This window comes from Frankliniella occidentalis, unplaced genomic scaffold (genome assembly GCF_000697945.3).
Source record: "Frankliniella occidentalis isolate FOCC.00 unplaced genomic scaffold, Focc_3.1 Scaffold303, whole genome shotgun sequence".
Classification (NCBI taxonomy): Eukaryota; Metazoa; Arthropoda; class Insecta; order Thysanoptera; family Thripidae; genus Frankliniella; species Frankliniella occidentalis.
The window spans coordinates 114,857-119,678 of record NW_026267428.1 but is presented as its reverse complement, the minus strand read 5'-3'; the positions used below and the strand labels follow the sequence as shown (position 1 = coordinate 119,678).

General features: G+C 49.8%; 2 protein-coding genes across 2 annotated transcripts in view; one reads left to right on the top strand and one right to left on the bottom strand.

Moving 5' to 3' along the window:
* Nucleotides 1–4,822, top strand: part of LOC113216424 (mitochondrial basic amino acids transporter) — a 30,211-nt gene that overhangs the window by 492 nt on the left and 24,897 nt on the right. The window lies entirely within an intron of this gene.
* Nucleotides 1–4,822, bottom strand: part of LOC127750980 (uncharacterized) — a 31,118-nt gene that overhangs the window by 12,727 nt on the left and 13,569 nt on the right. The window lies entirely within an intron of this gene.

The window sequence follows — 4,822 nt, the reverse complement described above, 5'->3', positions numbered from 1 at the left end:
GTGACCCTCCCCCCCTCCCCGCGAAACGCACATCTCAAAGAAAAACACTCTGATCTTACTTAATTAACTCACCTTTTAGAATCACCGTTCTATGAGTGGACACAACATTAACCACAACATACTCATGTCCGTGATGAAAATCTCTGACCCAAAAAGACAATTCTAGACAGCCTTTCCCCTTCCTCCGCTCCTCCGCGGACACCTGCTTCTTGCAGTACGCCCTCCACTTGAGCACCTTGCTGTTCTTTCTCGAAAGGGAAGGCGCCCCACTGTCCATTCCTCTGAACTGAATGAAGTCAGTGCAGACCAAGTCCGGGACCTGACTTCGGAGCTCTTTTATCACTGCACTTTTCCATCCAGCAGGGTTCCGTACTTGATTACGACGCCATTTTTCACGTTCCTCACTAGTAAGCACATGATGAAGTGACCGTTCCTCTAAATGCCCAATAGGCACGTGCTCTAAAAATGTGTTCATGTGCACATATATTTTGGCTTTAAAACTAATCCCCTGAAAAAGAGTAAATGTTGTCTTGAAGCATACATCTGCACAATGGAAAAAAAAATAACGAACGAAAGAGCCCCGGACCGAGCGTGTACCCACAAAATTTTGACGCGCCGATAGAAATCTATCGGCGCGGCGCCGCCGGCGGCGCGGTTCTTTAAGGTCAAATGTTTTCGCTAAAACCAATCAGCAGACGCCTACACTGGAAAAGCAAAAGGTAGGACTTAGTGCCTCTTTAAGGTGCTAAATTTTATTGTCTCTAGAAAGGCTCGAAAGTGTCCAAAGGTACAAACATTTAGCACCTTTGGAGCATGTTGGTGCCTTTTCAGGGATGTAAATCATTAAGTACCTCTGAAAAGGCACGAAAGTCATTAACACCCAAAGAATGGCGTGGATTCCTTCCTCTGTTTTTTCCAGTGTAGGAAGGCAAATTAATTCGCCTCACAATACTGTGCACAAGTTTGTCCACTTTCATAACTTTTCGGGTAGTAAACATGATTTGATTATGAAATGTTAAAGCCGATGCAAATCGGTCGGCGCCAAAGGTCCAGCGAGGGCAAGCCGCGGCTAACAAGCACGTTACCGCTGCTTAAATTTGGCTTACAAGCGCCGTAAAAACGTCACACATAACATTTTTAATTATTATGAGCTCAAAGCTATACACTGCCGATCAAAATTAGCGGCGCACTTTTTCGATTGTGCATAATTTTTATAAGTTTTTCGAGCTAGAATGCTGCGCTTTGGCAGAAAGGAGTCATCAACCAAAATTTATCTTGAGGCTCACGAAGTGCGCAACCCCTACGCCACACGCCACCCCTCACGGGGAACGCAACCCAGAGAAGCCCTCTAAACAGGTCTAAAAATGTCATTGAAAGTGTTCAGAAGTGTTCGGGGGGCAATGGTGGATCGACTCACCTTTTTGTCCTCTGTCGGCTGGTGATCGAGAAATTTCGATCGGACAAACATACCCCCTTCCCTATCAACCTCCACCCCCTCAAAGGAGTGGTTTTGAGGATGCAAACTTCGTGCAGCAAATGCTTGGGGGACGTCCCCTGTACACGGCTCACTTTGTTTTTATAAATTCGGACTACCCTCGGCTGAACTACCCCTTCCAACGTGCAACCCTTTTTTTGAAAATCGGTCATTTTGAACACTAAGAGATGGAATCAGGGCGTGGTCAGGAAAGGCCCCTCTACTTCTACCGAACACATCCTTTCAGTAAAACACGATGTCATCATCTTCAACCCCTTCTGAGGGGGTGGCTACCCTCGGGAGGCAACCGCACCCCCTCACGGGGGATACATTGGGAACCGTTTTCTGAACACTTTCATTGACATTTTCGCCTTTCGGACCTGTTTGGAGCGAAATTTTCCCGCCTGTCCACTTAGGGGGCTGCGTAGCCCGTAAGGGGTGTCGTAACGGTTGCGCTTTTCGTGCGCCTCAAGATGAATGTTGATGACACCCTGCTCCCAAAGCGCAGCTTTCTATCTCCAAAAACTTAGAAAATATGCACAATCGAAAAAGTGCGCCGCTAATTTTGGTCAGCATCACACTGGTAAACTGAAGTGCGCAACTGCTTAACACTTGTAAGTAAGTGTGCAACTGTAATTTGGATACTTGCAAGTGACTAACTCTGTAGTTGTGCACTTACAATAGTGCAAAGTGCAACTCGGTAGCTGTGCACTTGCAAGTGTAGTACAACGGGAGTTAAACACTTGCAAATGTAGTTCTACGGATTTGCACACTTACAAGTGTTACGGAGTTGCACACTTAGTTTATCAGTGCATCGGAATGGGATAGAATGTAACACAGGCATTCACGAAGTGATTTCGAAAATTATCAATATTTCTGATCGACTCGCATATTTACATGAAGTCATCGCCGCTCGCGCGCGCCCCCGCGGTAGGACCACGGGGGCAAAACAAAAAGGGGAATGGGATCGCGAAAGCGTGGCCACACGGCAGTCCCAGAGCTCTGAAGGTGCAATAAAAACACGCTGAAAAGCATCGCTTTGCAATTGCAAAGCATCGCCTTGTAATTGAAAAGTAAATGCTTCGTAATTACAAAGGATCTAAATACTTCGCAGTTCTGCAAAGCCTTGCTTTGCACGAATTTAACAGTGTGCTTAGGTACTGATGAGAGAAAGTACTTACAGTTTCTTGATTAGGCTCTTCATTATCAGATGAAGGAGGGCTGGAGAAGTCAGAGTCAGACATAGTGTGTTAAGAATTTTTCAGATGATCACTCACTGCCGGTATGCACGACACATGCACCACGAGAATCAAGACGGAACTGACCAACAGGTCCGCCCCCGCCCCGGGCCCGGCCCGCCCCCGCCTCGTCTCCGGAGGGGGCATGCTGGCGGAGGGGAGGGGGTACACAGCAGCAGGGTGTCCCCCCTCCACTCACCCAGAAGGGAAAACGTCGCAAATGGGCATAGGTCGGAGTGATGGAGGGCAGGGGGGCCGTCAGCCAGGGGCGCAGGGAGTGCTTCGCGATAGGGGTTGCAAAACTAACCGAAGCGCCCCCCCCCCCTAAATTATCGATTTTCACTTTTTGGTGGTTTTTGCCGATTTTTCCCATAAGAGCTAATGCGTAACTTTAAACGCGTTGCGTGATCGGAAGATATTGTCCGAATTCAAAATAAAGAAATTGCAATTGAAAGACAACTTTTCCACATACCCGCCACTTCAATATCTCAAATCCTTCTTTTTTCGCTATCCTCTTCCTCTAGTGTGCAGCAGCGGGGCCGTGGGCGTGCAAGCACACTCGTTCAAGGGGTGCGCAGTGGGTACTTTGGGGGTTGCTGCGCATCCTCCGCCAAATTCTGGGGGTTGCGGCCCGCACCCCTGCACCCCACTTGGTACGCCCTCCGTCAGCAGGGCGGACAATCCGCGACCATCCTTCCCGTAAGGACGTAGCGGCTCGCGCCCCGCCGCCGCTGGCGGCGCCCCGTCCTCTTAGTGCTCAATGGTGTATTTCGATTAACGAAGAAGTGCATGTAGAACATAAACGTTTCAGATTGGTCGAGAGATTCCCGCCTCACACACTTGTAACAGCAGACCCAAGACAGGCAGACTGTGCACACTGTCCCCGCCTGCGGACGCGCTTTTCCCTGTGTGTATACATGGCTGACAGTTGGTTTTACAGTGTACCGCATAGTTCATTGTATGAGTTTTTATGACTCAGCCCGTACAGAAAAGAGGGTGGTTGAGTGAGGTATCGTGCTCGAAATGCGTGAGACAATTTTATCCGATTTTATCTCACCCAATCAGAGCGGTGTCCATGAGGCTCGCCCAATTGGGTCATATGCAACGAATTCTCCCTCTGAAGGAGTAAGATATCCCGGATCTCGACCAATTGCAGTGAGAGACATCACTTCCACTGGTGACAAACGTAAATTATGACTCAAATTGAGAAAGAAAAATATTCTCGCTCTAATGACAGCGACACTTTTTGTGTCACTGATCTCGCTCCCCCCGGGAATAAGATATCTGACCTAGGTTACGTGCACTACTGCACTTTATGTCAGCTCCTCTGTTGACGTGTCAGCTACATTTTATTAAGCTATATTTAGTCAAGCCACGGTCACGAAAGCGTGAGTGCGAAAAGGGAGGATTGGGCGAGGGGGAAACGGGAAGCAGGGGACAGTAGCTATATTCAGTTTAGCCGCGCTTACGCGAGAGCGTGAGCGCGAGAGCGTGAGCGCGAGAGCGTAGAGTAGGGCGAGGGGCAGGGGGCGGGCAGGGGAAAGGCGTCCGACTCCACGCTCTCGCGCTGTCGCGCTCTCCCGTGCTATATCAAGTTAAGAATTGGTCGTTTCCACGCTTAGCGCAGCGCGCGCTCACGCCGGCGTGAGGCGGGCGAGGGGCAGGGTGCGGGGAGGCAGCAGCGGAAGAACTGCTACCCAGTGAGAAATGCGGATATCAAATTGACATCAGAACGATATCGGACATCAGAAAAGTGTCGATTTCGGGCCCATTTTTGAATCAGTTCTGAGTCAGAAACTTGAAAACGATATCGTTCTGATATCGATTCGATATCGCTTAAAATTCATTTCGCACTGGGTAACCCCGCTTCGCCCGCCGCTTCCCCTCTCGCCCGCCGCGCTCACGCCAGCGTGAGCGCGCGCTAGCGTGGAAACGACAAAATTCTTAACTGGATGTAGCACTGTCCCCTGCCTCTCGCTTCCCCTCTCGCCCTAAATCCACGCTCTCGCGCTCACGCTCTCGTAAGCGTGGCTAAACTGAATATAGCAAGTGTGCGGGCGAACGAGAGTGGTAGGAGAGGTGTCCTCGCGACTTCGCGGGGTGGTAGGAG